Here is a 24,672-nt window from a genome sequence, read left to right as displayed (position 1 = left end):
TAGCAGCAATATAACCAGGATGGTTCTCCAAGATTTTGAGCTTCTGCTGAGGAGAGATGGTAGATGGCACCAGGCACAGCAAAGCCCAGAGATTAAGAAGCAGTAGAGCAGTGACTGGCAGGCAGAGGGAAGTTCAGCAGCTGAGGTGACAGATGGTCCCAGGCACAGCAAAACTGAGGGACTGAGAGGCAATAGAGCAGAGACCCCCAGGAAGAGGAAGGGTGGGCAATTGAGGTGGCAGATGGCCCCAGGCAACTCAGGCAGAACGAAGTACGGTTGGGGGTGAGGGGAGGAGGAAAGCAATTGAGACTCCAGGCAACTTAGGCAGAATGGAGTCCAGTAGCTGACAGGAAGTAGAGCTCTACCACCCAGGAGGGGTGGGATTAGCCATGAATGTAAAGCTTTACTCATACTACCCCTCTCCTCAAGTCGCTTCACTGGCTCCCTATCCGTTTTCGCATCCTGTTCAAACTTCTTCTACTAACCTATAAATGTACTCACTCTGCTGCTCCCCAGTATCTCTCCACACTCGTCCTTCCCTACACTCCTTCTCGTGCACTCCGCTCCATGGATAAATCCTTCTTATCTGTTCCCTTCTCCACTACTGCCAACTCCAGACTTCGCGCCTTCTGTCTCGCTGCACCCTACGCCTGGAATAAACTTCCTGAGCCCCTACATCTTGCCCCATCCTTGGCCACCTTTAAATCTAGACTGAAAGCCCACCTCTTTAACATTGCTTTTGACTCATAACCACTTGTATCCAGTCGCCTCCACCTACCCTCCTCTCCTCCTTCCTGTACACATTAATTGATTTGATTTGCTTACTTTATTTTTGTCTATTAGATTGTAAGCTCTTTGAGCAGGGACTGTCTTTCTTCTATGTTTGTGCAGCGCTGCGTACGCCTTGTAGCGCTATAGAAATGCTAAATAGTAGTAGTAGTAGTAGACCAGACATCAGATCAGTAGATACAGGCCAGGTCAGGCCCAACAGAAAGACTTTCAGCAGCCATCGGTCCAGTTATGCTCCTTCACATAGGTAAGACTTGAGGTTCAGTGAGAAATCCAAGAAAGGGGAGGATAACCAGTAAGGTAACCTGGGGGAGACAAAAAAGGGTTTCCTATCCAGCTGGTCATATACTGTGAGGATTTGTACCCTCATCTAAATGCTTATCTGTAAAAATATATAAGATTTGTTTCTGGTTTTGAATGGTTATGCTTCAAAAGGATTAACATATCCGCTGTTTAAATGTACTTTCTATGACCTTATAATTGTAAAAGTTAATAAACCTTGTAAATACTGCTATCCAGCCTTGTCCACAGTCACACCTGCTTTTGTGGTATTTCCTGGGAAGAAAGAAAGGAAATCCTGCCAGTTAACACCCTTCTTCCTCAGGTGTAGGCATCAGGTGCCAAGCTTTTATGGACTGACAGAGCCTGCCCGAGGGGAACTCCTGCCAAATCAACCTCAGAAATGCTTCAGTAAGGTGACGGGGCACAGAGGCACTGAACACACGTGTGCTCATACAGATTAAGAGCCTGCAGGAGCCACGGTGCATACAGGAATGTGAAAAGACAAGGCAAACAGAAAGTAGAGATGGACCACAGTTTTACAACCAGGGGCGTAGCTACTTTTGGCCCTGGACCCCCCTTGCCGACCCCCCTCCCACTGCCAACCCTCCCCCACCGCCGCCTACCTTTGCTGGCGGGGGACCCCAACCCCCGCCAGCCAAGGTCCTCTTCTTCCGGTGCAAGGCTTCATTCTGTTTCTGTGAGTCTGACATCCTGCACGTTGTACATGCAGGACGTCAGACTCACAGAAACAGAACGAATCCTTGCGCAGGAAGAAGAGGGCCTCGGCTGGCAGGGGTTGGGGTCCCCCGCCAGTGAAGGTAGGCAACGGCGGCAGAGGAGGGTTGGCGGCGGGAGGGGAGGGTCGAGAGGGTCGTCGGCAGGGGGGAGGTCAAAGTTGGTGGTGGCGGTGGGTCAAAAATGGCGGGGAGGGGGGCTAAAATGTGCCCCCTCACCTCAGGCTCTGGACCCCCCTCCTGCCGAAGTCTGGCTACGCCCCAACAAAGACGAGAAGAGGCACTAGAGGGAGAACATCAATTTAAAACTGTTTTTAATTATCAACATGCAACATGCCAGCTGTCTCTTTGCATTTCCCTTCTTCTCACTTGTCCCCATCTTTTGAGAGGTGAAGAGAAGTACATTAAATGGAGGTGAGGGCTTGGTATGGAGCAAAGAGCATTAATAGAATGTCAGTGGCGACTGCACCTTCTGGATGCCCCAATTTTGTTTTATCTGTGGAGAACAGATACTCAATTTGCCCCCAAATACCTCTTAATATACCCTTTTACAACAATTGGTCTGTTTTACTGGTCTATAATTGTTTTAGAAGTCTTCTGCTATTTATTATGGATTTTGATGTGCTGAATTCAAGTATGACAATTAAAGCAGCTGGTTGGCTACTGTTTCCAACTTATTTACGTTTTTACATTAAGCAAACTGTCTAGATAATGTAAACCCCAGATATTTTCATCTGTATATGGTTGCTTTAGACAGGTCTTAGGGATAAAATTAAGGCCTGTTGCATACCACACTGCAAAATTGTCTCTTTAATGCTTTCTGCCTCTAACTGGTCAATCAGCATATATGAATGACCATATCAAAGGCAGAAGAAAAATCCAGCATAACAATGACACATGTTTATTTATTTATTTATTGCATTTGCATCCCACATTTTCCCACCGTATGGCAGGTTCAGGGTGGCTTACATATTGCTAAAAAGGCGGTTACAAAATTTAGCTTTGTAGAAGTCCAGTACATAATACAGAAGTACAATAAACACTTACAGTAGGTTGATATATCAGCATATTGTGAGAGAGGCTAATAGTATTGTTTTCCATTTCTGAACTTTTCGTGATGTATGGTGGTGTGGGATTAGGCAAATCCAGGGGGGAAAGACTTCTTGAAAAAGGAAGTGTTCTCAGTTTTTTTTCTGAATTGTAGGTAGTTTTCTGTGAGTTTCTGGTCTTTGGGTCGTGAGTTCCAAAGTTGTGTGCCTATAAAGGAGAGACTGGTGGCATGTGAAGATTTGTATTTTATACCTTTGCAGTTGGGGTAGTAAAGGGTTAAGTAGGTGCTTGCTGTTCTCGTCACGTTGCTTAATGGTAGATCAATAAGTTCCGTCATGTAATCTGGTGCGAGTCCGTAGATGATTCTGTGGACTATTGTGCATATTTTGAATGTTATGCGCGTGTTAATAGGAAGCCAATATAAACTTCTTAGGAGGGGGTTCGCGCTTTCGAAGCATGTTTTTCCAAAGATGAGTCTGGCGGCTGTGCTTTGTGCTGTCTGTAGTTTTCTTATGATTTGATCTTTGCAGTTTATATCCTGCCTTATACTCAAGGCGGCTGGCGGGTAACAGTGCGACATATATAATATCAAAAAACAACAACAATACAGGCCACTAATCAATACATTAACACAATTCAGCACAAATGCAGCAGCAAAAAAACACCTGAAATCATCATTGACCAACATCGCCTTCCCTATCCTGACATCTCGCTAAAAGACGAGCAGTGCTACTGGAAACCAAACTGGAACCTGTCCAACCTGAGCTGTGTTCACATGGACATAATCAGTTGTTTGTCACTAGCTGTGCAACGATGTCCCACTTCATCAAATTCTATATGGGCCAAAAAAAAAGTGCTTTCTCTTGCTGATCCCAATTGTGTGTGTTTAATGGTTGTGGAAAGAGCCCTCCTTCATGTAGGAATTTACCGACAACAATGATCCTATATAATAAAACTCACCCTCAACGTTCTGAGGACACTGACGTCACTTTCTTCATGAAGGGTTCGTGGTGGTGAAGCCACCGAAAGCACCAAGTCTCCGGACCCCGCCCTCACGTCAAACGTGATGACGTCGAGGGCGGAGCAATGGCGTCACGCATCGAGGGCGGAGCAACGGCGTCAGTGGCTTCGGAAACAGGAAGGTGATGAAGGTGCGTTCACCAGGTGCGGAGCAATGGCGTCAGTGGCTTCAGAACGACGAACGGGTGGGTAGGGAGGGAGGGAGGAAGGGGGGGGGGTGTTGGGGAGGAAAACCTTGCATTTCCATCAAGTGTATCTTTGTTTATCCACTTCTACCCTAGCTGAGATAACATTTTGTCATCTGTCTGACCTCATGTGCAACTTTCTTTAAATTAGTCACCTTATTTTCTAACTCCTCTTACTCTCTTGCCTATCTATATGTTCCATCTTTGCTCATACCCAACACTTAACTAAAATGTTCTATTTTGTATTGTGTTGACATTGTAAATAGTATACCATGTCATATTTTGTAATGTTATTTGAATATTTTTACTGCTGTAATTGCCTATTGCTCATGTTTGATTTATTCTTACTGTACACCGTCTCCAGTGAATTCTTTCAAAAAGCCGGTAAATAAATCCTAATAAATAAATAAAATTCTAATAAACAAAGTCATAACAAAGCAGCTAGGCTTATATTTGGAAAAACGCGATACGAAAGCGCAAAACCCCTCCGCGAAAAACTACACTGGCTCCCAATCAAAGAATGCATTGCTTTCAAAATCTGCACCCCGGTTCACAAAATTATCCACGGTGAAGCCCCGGGATACATGACAGACTTGATCGACCTACCAACTAGAAACACATCCGAATCAACACGAACATATCTGAATTTGCACTACCCAAGCTGCAAAGGACTCAAATACAAATCAACTTACGCATCCAGTTTTTCCTACATAAGCACACAACTGTGGAACGCATTACCAAAAGCCTTGAAAACTACGAACGACCACCTAAACTTTCGGAAAACACTAAAAACTAACCTGTTTAAAAAGGCATACCCTACCAATCCAACATAAATGCCTAATCTCTGCAACACAACCAAACTAAAGTACGGAATGGACATAACACAAGCCTCTCCGGTACTATGTAAGCCGCATTGAGCCTACAAATAGGTGGGAAAATGTGGGATACAAATGTAACAAATAAATAAATAAATAATCTGGAAATGGGAACAATGAGCAAGGTGATCAAGGGCCCTGTTTACTAAGCTGTGTTATAGGCACGTTAGCATTTTTAATTTGCGTTAACCATGTATGCGTGTTAACTGTGTAGGCGCCTACACAATTAGCGCGCGCACTAATTGTAGGTGCATTAAAAATGCTAACGTGCCTTAGTAAACAGGGCCCCAAATTTGCAGATGACACAAAGAGGGGCATAATCGAACGGTGCCGGCGAAATACATTGCCAGCGATCTATTTTGGCGGCGCCGCAAACAGCTGGCCAAACCATATTATCGAAAAAGATGGCCAGCCATCTTTTCTTTCGATAATACGGTTTGGCCCGGCCAAATGCCAGCGTTCGCCGGGTTTGAGATGGCCGGTTTTGTTTTTCAGCCATAATGGAAAAAAATGCTGGCGATCTCAAACCCTGCGAAATCCAATGCATTTGGTCATGGGAGGAGCCAGCATTTGTAGTGCACTGGTCCCCCTGACATGCCAGGACACCAACCGGGCACCCTAGGGGGCACTTCTAAAAATTAAAAAAAATATAGAGAAATAGCTCCCAGGTGCATAGCTCCCTTACCTTGGGTGCTGAGCCCCCCAAATCCCCTCCAAACCCACTCCCCACACCTCTACTCCATTACCATAGCCCTTATGGGTGAAGGGGGACACTTACATGTGGGTACAGTGGGTTTTGGGGGGTTTGGAGGGCTCAACACTTAGCACCACAAGTGTAACAGGTAGGGGGGGAAGGACCTGGGTCTGCCTGCCTGAAGTGCACTGCAACCATTAAAAACTGCTCTAGGGTCTTGCATACTGCTGTCAGGGAGCTGGGTATGACATTTCAGGCTGGCATACAAGCTGGTAAAAAAGGTTTTTATTTTTATTTTTTTAGTGTGAGAGGGGGTTGGTGACCACTGGAGGAGTAAGGGGAGGTCATCCCCGATTCTCTCCGGTGGACATCTGGTCAGTTTGGGCACCTTTTTGAGGCTTGGTCGTGAAAATAAAAGGACCAAGTAAACCCGGCGAAATACTGATTAACGCCGCTTTTTTTTCCATTATCCGTGAAAGCCGGCCATCTGGTAGCCACGCCCATGTCCCGCCTTCGCTACGCCGCCGACACGCCCCCTCGAACTTTCGCCGGCTCGGCGACTGGAAAGCGGCGATGGTGTCAAAAAAGCAGCTTTCAATTATACCGATTTCGCCGCTTTTGAGAGATCGCCAGCCATCTCCTGATTTATGTCAGAAGATGGCCGGGGATCTCTTTCGAAAATAAGCCCGAAAGTTATTCAAAGTTGTTACGTCCTTCAGGAAAAGTCCGTCAGTTGTTATTAATTAATAGACTTACCACCCAGAAACGCTAAAAGATCATCCCGAACGTTCCTCAACCTCCACTTCCCTAACTGCAAGGGCCTGAAATACAAGACGTTACACGCAACGCCCTTTTCTTACATGAGCACGCAGTACTGGAACAAACTGCCGCGGAACCTGAAAACGATCTGTGAACAAACCAACTTCCGCAAGTCATTGAAGACACATCTTTTTGAGAAAATTTACGGAAAGGACCAAAACACATAAAGCTCACACTCACTGTTCAGTAATACATTAATACATCCATTTATGAACTCTCAACCCTTAATCCCACCACACTCATACCTCTACTCACAGAAAAATGTACACCACATACTTCATATAGCGCCTCTAATTTCCTGTTCTCTCCTTCCACTGTCTCATTGTTCTTCTCAATTGATTGATTCCTTAGTGATTTTGATTTCATCTCGTCAACTCTTCACAATGTAATCCATAACCTGAATTGTAACAAATTGTATTTCCGCTATTCATAATGTATTGTAAGCCACACTGAGCCCGCAAAAAGGTGGGAAAATGTGGGATACAAATGCAATAAATAAATAAATTAATTAATTAATTAAGATGGACATGGGGAAAAGCCACTTTTTTTGATCCTGTCAGATAAGTAATACTGTTATATTATTAGTTTAATCATGAATTAATGATGGACAGACTGGATGGGCTGTGCAGGTCTTTATCTGCTGTCATTTACTATGTGGCAATTGTTAAGTCAGTATACTGAGCTTGATGGGCGTTTGGTTTGATGTAATATGGCAATTCTTATGTTCTTTTCAATGGTCTGAACATGCTACCAAAGAGCTATAAACCACCTTGATCTGTGGCTTCCTCCACTCTGACAATCAATAGAATATAAAATCTAAGTCGTTGATATTCAGCGCTAGTTAACCAGATAGGAAAGGCTCTGATCTAGTTAAGTAATACTGACCTGGCCATGTACTGGGCATTTGTCGTCCTGGTTTGTGAACACACAGTTCAAAAACACAAGTGAGAGAATGTTTGTTTATTTATTTAATTACTAGTATAAAAGGCCCGTTTGGGTAGGCAATGAAACGGGCGCTAGCAAGGTAATCCCCCCACCCTCCCTCCCTCCAGACCCCCCTCCCTTGTTCCAGAACCCCCTCCCTCCCTTCTTCCCTTCCGAGTTCCAGACCCCCCTCCCTCCCTCCCTCCAGACCCCCCTCCCCAGACCCCTCCCTCCCTTCCTTCCTTTCCGTCTGAGTTCCAGACCCCCCTCCCTCCCTTCCGAGTTGCAAACCCCCCTCCCTCCCTCCCAGTTGAAGGCCCCCTCACGCCCCTCCCTCCGATTTCAACACCCCCCTCCGCATTACTAACCCCTGGACCCCCGTGCCGCGACCCTCTCGACCCCCCCTTCCCGTAGAAAACCCTCCCCTGCCGGCATTGCGTACCTGTGCTGAAGACAGCCAAAGTTCTCCTCTCGTCTGTGACGGCGATGCTTGTTGAAGTTTCTGTGCGTGCATCTGATGTCAAGACGCACGCACAGAAACTTGAACAGATGATCATTCATCAAGCAACACCCCGGCGCAGCCGAGAAGAGAAGTTTGGTTGTCGTCAGCACAGGAACGCGACGGCGGCGGGGGAAGGATTTTGGCAGAAAGGGGGGATCGAGAGGGTCGCGGCAAGGTGGTCTGGGGGTCAGTTACATGGAGGGGGGGTGTTGAAATCAGAGGGAGGGGGGAGTCTTGAACTCGGCGTGAGGGGGCCTTGAATGGGATGGGACGTGTGGGGGGGCGGGGGTGTTTATGTTCTTTGGGTGTGGGGGGGTGCTTTGGTGATGCGCTGGGGGGAGGGTTCTGTGTTGCAGGGAGCGGCGCACTGACAGCTGATTCCCAGGCAGGGGGAGGAGTAGGGAAACACGCTCCACGTGTTTCCCTACTCCTCCGCTTTCCTGGGAATCAGCTGTCAGTGATGTTTCTGATGTCAGTGTGTTCTAAGCTGCCTAGCAGACCACCTCCGAGGGGGCCACGGTCCCAGGCAGGTTAGAACGTTGGAGGTGAGTATTATTATATAGGTTGATATTTATACCCCACATTATCCCAAACTGGCTCGGCAGTTGAGAAATCCAGCACCCAAGCCTTAATCGATTCAATGGAAGAGTTTATCTTCCTTAGAGGCCTATTTACTAAGTCGCGTGGGCTTCTACACACACCCAACATGCGCCAATTCAGAACTACTGCCCAGCTACCATGTGGCCCTGGCGGTAATTTCGCTTGTCCACTACGCATGCCGGAAAATATATTTTCCAGCACGCGGCACTAACCGGGCAGTAATCAGCATTGCACGCACGCCGATGATTACTGCCTGGCTAACATGTGAGAAATTACCGCTAAGTGAATGGATGGCGGTAAGGTCTCAGGCCCAAAATGGACGCGCACCAATTTTCATTTTGCCACACGTCTATTGTTGGCCATAAAAATAGGCCTTTTTTTGCAGGTGCACTGAAAAATGGACCTGCGCGCGTCCAATACACGCATCTACACCAGCGCAGGCCACTTTTCGGTTCACCTTAGTAAAAGGACCCCCTTAGCTTATACATACAGAAATGTATCTTAAGCAGTGAACAGAGTATGTATGATGTGCATGTCACGGATGGAAGACATTTATCCAAGAAAACAAATGGGCAATCGATCTACAAGATCCAGCACAGAAAGAAAAAAGCAGTAGATCTAAATCCAAGATATGCAAAATGAACAAAATGTTCAATTTATTCACCACTAAAGTAATAAATACATAAATAATTAAAAGCCCAACACAGCCGTGTTTCGCCCTATCAAAGACATATCTCTTCAGCAAGGCACACAATGAGAACTAATAGCCACAATAATTCACCCGACAATCCAATCAATCAAGATAACTCATCTACTATAGCTACCTTAATCACTCCTCTCCTTCCTTCTTTCTTTCTTTCTTTCTCTCTTTCTTTCTTTCTTTCTTTCTTTCTTTGTTGCATTTGTATCCCACCTTATCCCACCTCTTTGCAGGCTCAAAGTGGCTTACAATACATCATTAGTGGAAGAGTGTTAGTAATATGAACATTTAGTATTGCATGATCTTGGTTAGTATGATGATAAAAACAAAGTGGTAGTATACAAGCAGATTTTAAGAAACAGTCCTGAGATTAAATAGGCGAGTTGTGTAGTGTAGGTTCACTTGGGTTGGTCTTTTTGGTATGCTCTTTCAAAGAGATGGGTCTTCAGCAGTATGCGGAAGTTCGTTCTTTCGTAGGTCGATTTCAAATTGCGCGGCAGTGCGTTCCGTAACTGTGTGCTCAAGTAGGTGAAGTTTGACGCGTGCATTAGTTTGCATTTCATTCCTTTACAACTGAGGAAGTGCAGATCGAGGAATGTGCGGGATGATCTACCCTCATCTAACATATGCACAATATTAAATGTATATGTCACCTTGCAATGACAATGTTAGCAAAACTATGTAAGCCACATTGAGCCTGCAAATAGGTGGGATAATGTGGGATACAAATGCAATGAAATAAATAAAAATAGATAAAGGGCTACATCAGGGGCTTGAAACAGAAATGTCAATAAACATACAAAAACATATTCGTAAAAATAATAAAATCAAAGAAAATCATTAAAAAACTAGAATACAGGCCATATGTAAAAACACAAATAATTGTTAGCCATCTATACGTGTGCTATACCTTTAAAATAAATAAATCTTAAGGAATATATACCCCTGATTTGTGAACAAAAACACACAGATTCATGGACTCATGAGAAGAGTTTAGTTTCCATAGCTTATACATACAGAACTGTACCTTAAGCAGTGAGCTGAGTAAGTATGTCTCGCTGCACCCTACGCCTGGAATAAACTTCCTGAGCCCCTACGTCTTGCCCCATCCTTGGCCACCTTTAAATCTAGACTGAAAGCCCACCTCTTTAACATTGCTTTTGACTCGTAACCACTCGCCTCCACCTACCCTCCTCTCTTCCTTCCCGTTCACATTAATTGATTTGATTTGCTACTTTATTTATTTTTTTGTCTATTAGATTGTAAGCTCTTTGAGCAGGGACTGTCTTTCTTCTATGTTTGTGCAGCGCTGCGTACGCCTTGTAGCGCTATAGAAATGCTAAATAGTAGTAGTAGTAGTCTCTTGTAATCAGAGGTGATATTGTGATGTCATAATGCCTCAGGCCACCAATAAGAGCCAACCTCATCAGTGATGTCACAATGGCTTGATTGTCCTATACTTGGCTCACTTTTATTACATAGCTCTTTGAGCAGGGACTGTCTTTCTTCTATATTTGTGCAGCGCTGCGTATGCCTTGTAGCGCTATAGAAATGCTAAATAGTAGTAGTAGTAATGTGAATGTCATGGATGGAAAATATTTATGCCACACGGCCCATTATTTTATTTATTTTTTTTAACAGAAAGACACAGGCATTTTCTGGATGAATGTCTTGGTTTTCTATCTGTTCTTTTCTCCAGACTTGACGCGATTTCCATGATCCATTGGTCCAGAAAAAAATAACTTTTATGATGCATGTCCGTGAGACAGTATTCCAGAAATAGCTTCAATGTGCTTTCTATGTGTAGTGTTAGTAGAGGGAGGGCATTTATATGTTGACTCATTAAAAGATTTGACTATGTATACGCTGGCTGTCTTATAACGCGAGGTTCCAAATAAATTATCCTGAAATATTTTATTCGAAGAACTCCATAGAGTATTCACAGCTGTTTAGCAGAGCATACAGAAATTATGTCATATCTGCAGAGACCAAGAGAGCACAATACCTAATATGCACTTACCCATATTTTCATACTCCGGAGAGCCATTCCAGATATAAATCAGTCAGCTTAAGAATTTGTAGACTTGAAGTGAACTTGCTTTTTTTTTTTCCCTTGGTTTTAAAAAGTTACATGGAATATACTCCAGCTTCCAAGACCAACAAGAGTTTTACACTGTAAGTAGAGTTAGTACTGGCACTGAATTAGAAAAAGAAAAAAAAAGATTAAATTCAACATTATAATTCCTCCAGCAAAGGAGATAATATACGTTCTCAGAGAAGCCGATGTTCGGGGGGGGGGGAGGAATTTTCAAACCATTTGCACCCAGACAAAGACCACACTTTTTTTTTAACCTATGGTTGATGCACTAATTCTCAAAGTATGCTTGTATTTTCGCTGCACCGGGTCACCTACCCCTTCTTTTTCTATGAGTAGAATTTTATTCGCAATGTACATGTGTAGCGCAGAAAATCTAATCCGCATGGTTGCTTTTCTTTGCCCAACCAAATCATGCCTTTGGGAACACCTCATGTCAATGTACCTATAACAGAGGTCCACAAACTATCACCTAAAGGCTGGATGTGGCCCTTGAAACAATTTTACTGGCCTTCTGTGCTTTTCCTGTCCCCAGATCATATACAGGCTGTGGAACAAAGTTTTGATGCTTTTTTCTGCCCTCGCGCTCTCCCCTCCCCACCTCATGCAACTCAGGACAGCCCAACCTCAGTCTCAGACCTCCTCCACTCATTATTCCTCTCTGTTCAGATTTTCCTCTTCCTTTCCTTTCCTGGGAAAGTGGCAGTGACCTTAAACACAAGGTGTCATGGCCTGGCACAGTCACTGCCTCTGGAGCTCTGAACTGCTGAATCTGCCCTACCACCTTCCATTCTCATGGTCACAACTCGGCCCCAGCTTACACCTGTGAAAGGCTGAGCACTGTCACCACCCAGGGAGGTAGTTCATGACTGGAGGTATGTGTTCGTTTCTTTACTCCAAAGGAGTCCATTCCCAGCTGTGTCTTGTATTTCTTGCATTCTTAGTCCCAGGGGCGTAGCCAGACAACAGATTTTGGGTGGGCCTAGACAAGAATTGGGTGGGCACCATGTTCATCCTCCCCCCCCCCCCCCCCCAAAAAAAAAAATCTCAGTTGGTGGAGAAACACTTCTTTCCACCTTGGCAGCAGGAATGCACTGAAAACTGAGCATGCGCAGGTGCCGGTGTCGTGGAGAGTAGCGTTTTCGTTACCATCAGGGGGAAATCTTCAGCTGGCGGAGCTTGGGATTCCCACCAGTTACCACTAAACATGTGCTACTGTTGGGTGGGCCTGAGCCATAAATGGGTGGGCCCTGGCCCACCCAAGCCCACCTGTGGCTACGCCACTGCTTAGTCCTTGTGTCCTGATAGGCCTAGCAAGGACCAACTCAGGGCAGGCTTGGGTATTACTGCCCCACCTTTGTGTGGTTCATTGTTCCTGTATTGTTTTATTGTCCAGCTGTCTTGTTCCTAAAGCCCTGCATTTGGTTCCTGTTTTCTTTTTTTTCTTCTTTTTTTTTTTTTTTAACCCTGATTACTGATCCTTCTAGATTCCAACTTCTTCTCAAGTTCTTTGGTTCCAGAAATCTTGTTTGCTCTGTTGTCTTGGAAACACTTCTTAGAAGTACAGTGATATTAAAACCTACCTTGAGCTATTCTAATTCTTGTCTGGTATTTAAGTTTTGGGAGTCCCTGTCTAGTAGCCAACTACGCCCTGGCTAGAGACTAGAGGTGTGCAAGGGGACATAATCTAGTCCCCATCCCCACCCGTTCCCAGTCAATTCTATTCTGTCCTCTCACTATCCCCAGTCAATTCCTTTCCATCCCCGCACCATCTCCAGCATATTGGTGCCATCCCTTTCCCATCCCCATCCCGAAAAAAAACATAACATGCAACCTGTAACGTGTTAAACTGTAATACAAACCAATAGGCATAACTTTGTTAAATATGCAAGAAAAACATTATTTATCAACATGGACTGTGAAAAAATAATCATTTTAAACTATGTCAAAATAATAAATCATCTACAGAGCTAGAACTCAGTTCCGTTCCACGTTCCTCGATTGTTCATCCTGCAACTGAAAAGAACGTTCTGATGATGTGCTGGTGACAAGAGTTCCAAGAAGCGAGCAGGCCATACACAGGACCTCTGTTGCCAGTAGGTAATAACAGATGAGCAGAATTCTTTGTCTGAGCTCGATATGTATGTATCCACTCGGTCAAGGTTCCTAACTCTTGAATAAGTCATCAAAAAAAATCTGCCTCTGATTCTTCTCATTTTGGACATTATGTTGGAGGTTTGGCAATTGGCTGCACCTTGACTACAGCTTGATCTACTGTCAGTGTTTGCAATCTGTTTATGACTTTGTTCCAACCTTCTTTTTAACATTTTTGCAATCGATATTGCTGAAGGGCTGTCTGGTAAGGTTTGCCTCTTGGCGGATGATACCAAAATCAGCAAATGGGTTAACACCCCTGATGGTGTGGATAACATGAGGAAGGATCTAGCAAAGCTTGATGAATGGTCTAGAATTTAGCAGCTAAGATTTAAAGCTAAAAAATGCAGGGTCATACATTTGGGCTGCAAACACTTAAGGGTTTCAAAAAGTACAAAGACCAGGGGACACTCAATAAAATTACATGGAAATACTTTTAAAACATATAGGAGGAAACATTTTTTTCACTCAAAGAATAGTTAAGCTCTGGAACTCTTTGCTGGAAGATGTGGTAACAGTGGTTAGCATATCTGGATTTCAAAAAAGGTTTGGACATGTTCCTGGAGGAAAAGTCCATAGTTTGTTATTGAGATGGACATGGGGGAAACCACTACTTGCCCTGGGATTGGTAGTATGAAATGTTGCTACTAATTGGGTTTCTGCCAGGTGTTTGTGACCTGGATTGGCCATTGTTGGAAACAGGATACTGGGCTAGATGTACCATTGGGTCTGACCCAGTATGGTTATTCTTATGTTCCATGGAACAATACAGTTTAGGGGGGAAGAACGTTTGTGCACAAAAAAAGAGTGGTGCTTGGAGGTGATGATCTTAAGATGGCCAAACAGATAGAAAAGTGGAGTTGAACGGGTAGATGTGAAGGGTCTGTTTATTTTATTTATTTATTTATTGCATTTGTATCCCACATTTTCCCACCTCTTTGCAGGCTCAATGTGGCTTACAATACATCATGAGTGGTGGTAATATATTAGAAAGTAGACATATAGTGTTATAGAAGGATCTTGGGCGACATGATAATGATAAAACATGATAGTAGTATAGCAAGCAGATATTGTAAGACAGTTCTGTATGTATGTGGAGGAGCTGTGTATATTCACATTGGTTGATCTTTGTGGAATGCCTTGTTAAAGAGATGGGTCTTCAGTAGTTTGCAAAAGTTCGTTAGTTCGTGGATCATTTTTAAGTTGCGCGGCAGTGTGTTCCATAACTGTGTGCTCAAGTAGGTAAAGTTTGACGCGTGCATTAATTTGTATTTTAGACCTTTGCAATTAGGGAAGTGCAGATCAAGGAATTTGCGGGATGATCTTTTGGCATTCCTGGGTGGTAAGTCTAACAGGTCTGACATGTAGGCTGGTGCATCTCCGTGGATGATTTTGTGAACTAGGGAGCATATTTTGAACGTGATGCGTTCTTTAAGTGAGAGCCAGAGTAGTTTTTCTCGTAGGGGCTTAGCACTTTCATATTTTGTTTTGCCGAATATGAGTCTTGCTGCGGTGTTCTGGGCTGTCTGAAGTTTCTTGATTATCTGCTCTTTACGCCAGCGTAGAGTGCGTTGCAGTAATCTAGATGACTGAGCACCATTGATTGTACCAGATTGCAGAAAACAGTCCTTGGGAAGAAAGGTCTTACTCTTTTTAGTTTCCACATTGAGTGGAACATCTTCTTGGTTGTGTTTTTTGCGTGGCTCTCGAGTGTTATGTGTCGATCGATGGTAACTCCAAGAATTTTTAGGGTGTCTGAAATTGGAAGGTTCAGATTTGGTGTGTTAATGGCTGTAAATTTTTTCTTGTTATGCTGAGAGGTGAGTATTAGGCATTGGTTTTTTTCTGCATTGAGTTTCAGCCGAAATGCATCTGCCCAGGAATGCATGATATGGAGACTTTGGTTGATTTTGTTGGAAATTTCCTGTAGATCTTGTTTAAATGGGATGTAGATCATGACGTCGTCTGCGTATATGTATGGGTTGAGGTTTTGGTTTGATAATAATTTGGCCAAGGGTATCATCATTAAGTTGAATAGAGTCTGTGAGAGGGGGGATCCCTGTGGGACACCTCATTCAGGTATCCATGTGGCTGAGGTATTTATGCTTTCCAAAAATACTAGGACTAGGGGACATGCGGTGAAGCTACAAAGTAGTAAATTTAAAACGAATCGGAGAAAATATTTCTTCACTCAACGTGTAATTTAACTCTGGAATTTGATGCCAGAGAATGTGGTAAAGGCGGTTAGCTTAGTAGAGTTTAAAAAAGGTTTGGATGGCTTCCTAAAGGAAAAGTCCATAGACCATTATTAAATTGGCCTTGGGGAAAACCCACTATTTCTGGGATAAGCAGTATAAAATATTTTGTACTTGTTTGGGATCTTGCCAGGTATTTATGACCTGGATTGGCCACTGTTGGAAACAGGATGCTGGGCTTGATGGACCTTTGGTCTGTCCCAGTATGGCAATACTTTTGTACTTATGGTAATGGTGAAAGCTAGAAGGATACTTGTTTGCATAGGAGAGGAATGGCCCATAGGAAAAAGGAGGTGATGATGCCTCTATACAAAACTCTGGTGAGACCTCATTTATAATACTGTGTACAATTCTGGAGATTGCACCTTCAAAAAGATATAAATCGGATAGAGTCGGCCCAGAGGGCGGCTCCTAAAAAGGTCAGTAGTCTACATCATAAAGTGTATGGGGACAGACTTCAATATGTAAACTTTGGAAGAAAGATGGGAGAGGGGGAAATATGATGGAGATGTTTAAATACCTCTGTGGCATAAATGTTTCAATTGAAAGGAAACTCTAGAATGAGGGGACATAGGATGAAGTTGAAAGCGACAAATTCAGAAGTAACCTGAGAAAATGCTTCTTCATGGAAAGGGTGGTGAATTCATGGAGCGGTCTCCCAGTAAAGGTAGTGGAGATGAAAACTGTATCTGAATTCAAGAAAGCTTGGGACCAGTACAAAGGGAGAGAAAGGGATTATAGATGATATGTATGGGCAGACTGGATAGGCCATATGGTCTTTAGCTGCCTTCATTTTCTCAGTTTCAACTCATAGATCTAAATGATACTTCAGAAACACTGCTGCTAAGTTTTTCTCTGTATGTGAAGAAAGTGTGTTTTAAGCATGTAAAATGTATTGGATATTTTCCTATATTATGTTCTGAAGTGTATTTCTCCTGTTTGGCCAGTAGATGTTGCATGTTTATGCTTAAAGTTGTTACAGAGGACAGACTTCGCTTTCTTTATTTGGTACACAGATAATAGGAAGTGCCTGTAGTGATGTAACCAGTATTTATTTGAAACATGACTATTCTGGGCTCTGATTGGCCTGGAGATTTGAAAATTATCCAGTAGATGCTGGATAATTTGCATCAGTCTTAGCCCAGGAAGAAAAGAGAGGCAGATCTATTTGCTCGGTGAATTATATATCAGGCACTGTTTAGACAGTATATAGATGTTTAGTTAGTGTTATAATTGATCCATATTTCAGTTATCTGTTATTGTTTGCTATTTGCACATTTTGTTTGTCCACTGTTCCAAGTTCTGAGAATAAACACAATTGTTTGTTCGTTCTGCTTGTCTAGACTGATAAAGAATCCTGGTGGTTGTGTATTAGGTCTGTGAGTACTTTCTGGGAACTGTGGGACCACTGGGAGTGTGGGTTCAGTAACATAGAAATCACTGGGGATAATTTGAGAGTGGGAGACTTGCCCAGAGGTGATTGTGACCCATTCGGTGGGAGAAGGGTGCTAGTGTAGAGCACAAGTGGCAGGTGCAGGCGGGCCTGAACTGTGCTGGGGATAGGCCCTCTAAGTGGCCACGGGGTAACCCCAGGTGGATGGCTAGGCGTTTCATGACACTGTAACTGTAAAATAGCAATCCAGGTGATATACAAGACAATTCTTTAAGGATGCAATCACATGGCTGTCAGAGCTTGTAATTCTCAGATGCCATTTCAGCTGATATTTTGTGGGACCACCAGATGTAGTAAAGGCTTAGTATCTGTCGACAGTTATTTTGTAGCCCTGTCAAATGGTTCCAAATCAGACTGGCAAGAGCATTCAAATCTTGCTAAGACAGAGATGGGATTGAAAGTAAGTGTTATTGAGACCAAAGCAGATAAATAGGTAATTCTGGAGGTGACCAATCTGCTAAATAGTTTGCCTGATCAGTAAGACAAGCTTGGACGATCAAAAGACAAATGAACAGAATCCAAGAAAAGAGAGATACGGGTAAACCTAGAAATCCAACATAGCTTCACAGCTACATTTGATACATACAAGATATAGGTATTTCAATGAAACAGACGGCAGGCCCAAATAAGTGGACTAATGTAACCCATGGAAATTGTGAACTAGAGCTAGGAGGGACCACGATTCAATAAGAGAGTCCAGAAGAGGGAGAAGGAGGCTCTTAGCCACTTAGCAATGCAAACTCTTCGGCTGAGTGAACCTGCTGGCAGGAGCGTGCCAATAACTGCTACCCCAACAGGTGACAGACTACTCTAAAAAGTGTTTTAGGAGGATTACTGCTGAAGCAAATAAGTTTGTCAAAATAATCCCCTTTTGGCTATCCAAAATGTGCTTTTTATAAACCCAGTTACACTGTTTACGTTTAAAATATGTTTCTTGAGACACAGATTCCCTTCCATTGGCATTCCACATGACTGACTTATGTTTCAACAGCCTCATTACTGAATGGAACCATGGATGGCTGCTTTTCACAGAAACAAAATACGTGATCCAGAGTTGAGCCCAATACTGCAGCAGGACATGTTTATCCTCTCCTACCCTAACTGAGATAATATTTAACCATCTTTCTGACCTAGGGCGCTTTTCTTGGGGGGGGGGGGGGGGAGGTACTGAGTACCGACACCTTTTCCATTGTCTACTAAAATTGACCCCAAGTTGTAATGAAAGATCTCTGGCTCTACACATCAATCCTGCCTTGTCATAGATTCTGTGACTGGTTGCAAGGGGCCTGGGTATCGTGGAGTACATCCCTCAGTGATCCCCCCCCCCCCCACCCCTGAAGGGTGGTCTGGCATTTGAGTACCGGTACTTTTTTTGCTAGAAAAAACGCACTGCTCTAACCTCATGTGCAACTTTCTTTAAATTAGTCACCTTACTTTCTTACTCTTCTTATTCTCTTACCTATCTATATGTTCCATCTTTGTTTATACCCTTCACTGTCAATTAAAATGTTCTATTACGTATTGTATTGACACTGTAAATAGTATATTATGCCAAACTTTATATTGTTATTTGAATATTTTTACTGCCAAAATTGCCTATTGGTCATGTTTGATCTATTCTTACTGTACACCGCCTTGAGTGAATTCCTTCAAAAGGGTGGTAAATAAATCCTAATAATAAATAAATTAAATAAATACCCTATTTCAGGTGGCTGCTTAAAAAATATCAAACAAATTAGAAGGAAAAATCTAAGATTCCATAGTCAGGGTATTCAAATCAATGTGATGCGGAGGGGCATTTTTGAATGGGGGGAGGACAAAGGACATTGTCACGTTTTCAAAGCTGGAAACTGGTTTGTCACGTTTTCAAAGCTGGAAACTGGTTTCTGAGCCCTTGGACCACTGCCGAGGAGCGGCAGGCAAAACCACCCCACACCAGAGGCAAGGCAGAACAGACGTACCAGCAACTCCAGGCAAGGTCTCTAAGCAGGCAGCCAGCAATAGCAAAGTCAGGTCCAGGCAAAATCTCTAGGCAGGCGGCAAGCAAAGGCAAAGTCCAGGTCCAGGCAAAGGTTCAGAAGGCAGGCGACAAGCAGAAGCAAAAGTCAGGTCCAGGCAAAGGTTCAAAAGGCAGGCGGCAAGCAAAGGCAAAGTCCAGGTCCAGGCAAAGGTTCAGAAGGAGATAACAGAAAAAGCTCAGAAGCACAGCAACAAACTCACACCAAAGACCAAACAGCATCCAGCAAGGAACAAGAACAAAGAATCATACTCAGGCTGAAGTGCAACATGCACCAACATACCAGGGCCTCAGACGATGCAAAGGCAAAGCAGAAATGTTTCAAGATGGCTAATAAGCCCAGAAGCAGTTGAGGCTCAGCTGCTGCAATCACCAGGCAGCTACGGGTGCTGTGCAGGCTCAAACAACACAAGCAAACCTGGCAGCCTGGAAGATCCGGACTGGATTGAACAGAAATCTGGAACGGGTGATGGTCCATAGCAGCCACCCGTTCTGGCCACCAGAGGGCGAGGAAAGCACAGACGTAACAGACATGGACATCTGTATGGCAGCATTCTTAGAAAATTGTCACAGACATTCATACAGAGCAGAGGGGCAGCCTAGTGGTTAATGCAATGGACTATAAACCAAGGGACCCAGGTTCAAATCTCTTTTCTTTTTGTTAAAATTCCAATTGTTAATACTATTCAATATCTAGGCGTGCTACTTGATTCTTCTCTCACTATGGGACCGCAGGTTATGAATGCTGTAAAGCAAGTCTTTTTGATATTAAAAACAGTGAGAAGACTTCAGATTTCATCAGTTTTTCTAATTTTAGGTTGGTTGTGCAAAGCATGGTGATGCCATGTTTTTTTCTATTATAATGGCTTACTGGTGGGTTTAAACAAGAATCAGCTGGAAGCTTTGCAAGTTGCGCAAAATTCTGCGGCAAGAGTTGTTTCTGGTTCGCCTCGATCTTGTCATATTACCCTGATTCTAAGGGGACTTCATTAGTTGCCGATTGAGTAAAGAATTACTTTCAAAATATTAATGTTGGTATTTATTTATTTATTTATTTATTTTATTTATTGCATTTGTATCCCACATTCCCCCACCTATTTGCAGGCTCAATGTGGCTTACATAGATTTGATAACATTGTCATAACAGGATATCGGATACAATTAGAAATGTGTGGCGCTTAGGAAGGGGTGAGGGAAGAGGGAAGAGAGTTGTTAGAGTAATTATCGGAGGTGTGCGCTCATAGTTGAGTGGACTTAGTAAGGTTATAAGTTCTCATTGTAGGCCTTGTTGAGGAAGAATGTTTTTAGAGATTTCCGAAAGAGAGATGTTTCTTTGATTGCTTTCAGGTCTGTAGGTAATGCATTCTATGTCTGCGTGCTATTCAAAGTACGTAATAAATTAGTCTCTCTGGTTATTGCTTCAACATTGAGAATTTACCAACCTATTAGAGAACTGAGGTCAGCTAATTTAAGTTTGATAGAAATACCATCTTTTAAGCAAATCAGACTTGTGGAGTACTGGACTGCTTTGTTCAAAGTATTGGGACCAAAGCTCTGGTGTGGACTGCCATCCTCGTTGAGAAGTCTACAGAACTGAACTGATTTTAAACGTAATTTTAAAACATTCCTGTTTCAACAAGCATTTGGATGTTAGGTGACTCATGACTGATAAAGTTTCTCACTTTGAAGGAAATTGTCTTTACAAGGCACAATGATGTGTTAGTAATAAGTTTTGTATTTTAGGTTTTTGTTTGTTTTTATGTTGAATTTTATCTTTATTTTGGAAGTTAATTTATTCGCCACCAAGTTCAATGGGATTGTGCAGCTAATAAATATTTTAAATAAATAAATGTGATCCCTCCAGGAACAGAAAAATACCCTACTGTACCTGACTATACACCACTTCAATAGTCTTCAGGCTAGCAGGTGTCTTATAGTGTTAGGTACAGTAAGTATTTTTCTGTTCCTGAAGGGCTCACAATAAAAAAATAAATAAAAGAGTAGTATTTGGAACCTGGGTCCCTTGGTTTACAGTCCACTACACTAACATAAAGGAATGCTGCTCAGAAGGAAGGGATCCCCAGAAGCTTAGCCGGTGGTGGGAGGCGGGGCTGGTGGTTGGGAGGTGGGGATAGTGCTGGGCAGACTTATACAGTCTGTGCCAGAGCCGGTGATGGGAGGCGGGGCTGGTGGTTGGGAGGCGGGGATAGTGCTGGGCAGACTTATACGGTCTGTGCCAGAGCCGGTGGTGGGAGGCGGGGCTGGTGGTTGGGAGGCGGGGATAGTGCTGGGCAGACTTATACGGTCTGTGCCAGAGCCGGTGGTGGGAGGCGGGGATAGTGCTGGGCAGACTTATACGGTCTGTGCCAGAGCCGGTGGTGGGAGGCAGGGCTGGTGGTTGGGAGGTGGGGATAGTGCTAGGCAGACTTATACGGTCTGTGCCAGAGCCGGTAGTGGGAGGTGGGGCTGGGGGTTGGGAGGCGGGGATAGAGCTGGGCAGACTTATACGGTCTGTGCCCTGAAAATGACAGATACAAATCAAGGTAAAGTATACACAAACAGTAGCACATATGAGTTTGTCTTGTTGGGCAGACTGGATGGACCGTGCAGGTGTTTTTCTGCCGTCATCTACTATGTTACTATGTTACTAACCACTAAGCTGCTCCTCAGACTTGCTTCCCAGTTATTATTACTAATCATTTCTATAGCACTACTAGACATACATACTACTACTACTTAACATTTCTAGAGCGCTACTAGGGTTACGCAGCGCTGTACAGTTTAACAAAAAAGGCCAGTCCCTGCTCAAAGCTTACAATCTAATGGGCGAAATGTCAAGTTGGGGCAATCTAAATTTCCTGAGTAGAGGTGAAGTGGTTAGGTGCCGAAAGCAACATCGACGACTGTATATGTAGGTATGAATGCCCATAATACCTGAAGCTGTCATAGAACCTGGCAGTGCATTTTTTCTAGTGGAAAAGGTGCCGGTACTCAAATGCCAGGCCACCCTTCAGGGGTGGGGTGATCACTGAGGAATCCACCCCACAATAGCCAGGCCCCCTGCAACCAGTCACAGGATCTATGACTAGGCAGAATTGGTGTGTAGAGCCTGAGCTCTTTCATTAAAACTCGGGGACCATGGGTCAATTTCAGCAGACAATGGAAAAGGTGCCAGTACTCAGTACCCCCAAGTACCCCCCTCAAAAAAAGCCCTGGAACCTGGCATCCCCTTTCAGTTTCACTTTCAGGGGAGTGGGAGGATTATAGCAATCAGAGCTACCTTTTGTACCCTGGACGTTTCTGAAACAGATTTAAATAAGGACATCCTTCGTTTTAGACTTAGATGTTTCTTCCCCTTTGGTAATCGCTGTTGGACACCCTGAATTTGAGCTTTTCCTGGTCGTGCCCAAACCACACCCACATCATGTTTCAAGTACATGAACATCCATTTCAGCATTGTGGGATGTCCATATGCTTTGAAAATAAATCTCCTGAAGCTTTTTAAAAGTCACTCTGAATGAGTAGGACATGCCAAGAGCAATAGATCAGATCTAAGAAGGCAGAGGATAGACCACGATAACAGAGGGGAAATTATAGCACCATCCAAAATCAATGAAGGATCAGCGGAAAAGATCAAATCCAGAATATGGCCTCATTACGGGTGGGAAAGCAAACAAACTGGAAGAGCCCAATAAGGAAAGAAATTCAGCCTCATTATTCTTAAGTACTTTATCAATCTGAATGTTAAAATCACCCCAAACCACATTGAATTAACAATCATACAATAGATAATGAAAGCATATACTTGAATGAGAAGAGAGAGGGCAAGAAAGGGTAGGGATAGAAGAGGAGAGCGAGGAAAGAGGAAGGGAAAAGGGAGAGAAGAATGAAGGGTTGTGTGTGAGTGGGATAGAATGGTCAACACTGAGCCCTTTCCCCACCATCCACACACCTCCCACTCCCCCAAGCAGCAGATCAAGGGAACAGGGAAGCAAGATGTAGGGTTATCTACCACACCCATGGGAACCTTGCCTGTGCCTCCCTGAGTCCGTCCCCAGCATTAGAAATCGCCAAAAGGACCAGTCATTGTCCCCCTTATTTCAAGCCTTCATTCAACTCAACAAACCTTTCTCCAAGAGGAACCCATATTCAGCCCTTTCTTTGATCTGAAATGTCTCGTGTGGTCCATCATATAAAAATTTGGGGAACCCCGGACTAAAAATACACACTTTGTGGAAGGGCATTACAGGCTTTCGGCCACATGGAGGGAGGTCATTTTCAGACAACATTTTTTACCTTTGAAAATTATCCTCCCCAGTTGCATAACAGAACATGAAAGGTCTATAAAGTAAAATAATTGTATTGGCTTCAAGCAAGATTCACATTAAATTCTGATTTAGTGGACAGTTGGAATATTGCTAAACTATCTGAAACCTGAGACAATATGCACCCCCCCCCTCCCCGACCACCACCAGCACCAACCAAACATTCATAAACCTCCTGTTTTGTCTTGCCAAAGCGTTCTTGAATACCCTCGTTAAATAAAGGGCCTTCTGTGCTCTGCTGAGATCTGAAGAAATTTTAAATGAGAGATGTGTTACCTAGGAGGGACTTATCAGTAGAGCCATCACCAGCAGGACACAGTATCCCGTTATAATTTGAAGCGCTTCCTGCTGCCGTACGTATATCCATTACTAACCTTTCCTAAAATCAGATGCTCAGCATTTGAATCTCCGGTAGGAAATGAACTGACTGTTTGACTTTGATCAAGAGACAGGACAGAAAGCCCAAAAGAAGATAAATTGAAGCTGCCATGGAACTGGCTGTACCGCTAGCACCATCACGCATGAGCCTACCCTGTTCCTCGTGCCATGAGGCTACAGATGAATGGCACGTAGACTGACATAGTAACATAGTAGATGACGGCAGAAAAACACCTGCACGGTCCATCCAGTCTGCCCAACAAGATAAACTCACATGTGCTACTTTTTGTGTATACCTTACCTTGATTTGTACCTGTCCTTTTCAGGGCACAGACCGTATAAGTCTGCCCAGTACTATCCCCGCCTCCCAACCACCAGCCCCACCTCCCACCACCGGTTCTGGCACAGACCATATAAGTCTGCCCAGCACTATCCCCGCCTCCCAACCACCAGCCCCGCCTCCCACCACCGGTTCTGGCACAGACCGTATAAGTCTGCCCAGCACTATCCCCGCCTCCCAACCACCAGTCCCGCCTCCCACCACCGGCTCTGGCACAGACCGTATAAGTCTGCCCAGCACTATCCCCGCCTCCCAACCACCAGCCCCGCCTCCCAACCACCGGCTCTGCCACCCAATCTCGGCTAAGCTCCTGAGGATCCCTTCCTTCTGAACAGGATTCCTTTATGTTTATCCCACGCATGTTTGAATTCCGTTACCGTTTTCATCTCCACCACCTCCCGCGAGTGAAAATGGAAGGAATATACATGGCATGAACTGTAACATATTGTGAGAAAAAAAAGAAAAAGAAAAAAAAATGGCA

Source organism: Microcaecilia unicolor, chromosome 7 (genome assembly GCF_901765095.1).
Source record: "Microcaecilia unicolor chromosome 7, aMicUni1.1, whole genome shotgun sequence".
Taxonomy (NCBI): Eukaryota; Metazoa; Chordata; class Amphibia; order Gymnophiona; family Siphonopidae; genus Microcaecilia; species Microcaecilia unicolor.
The sequence above is the reverse complement of the archived record's forward strand: the minus strand, read 5'-3'. Positions refer to the sequence as shown.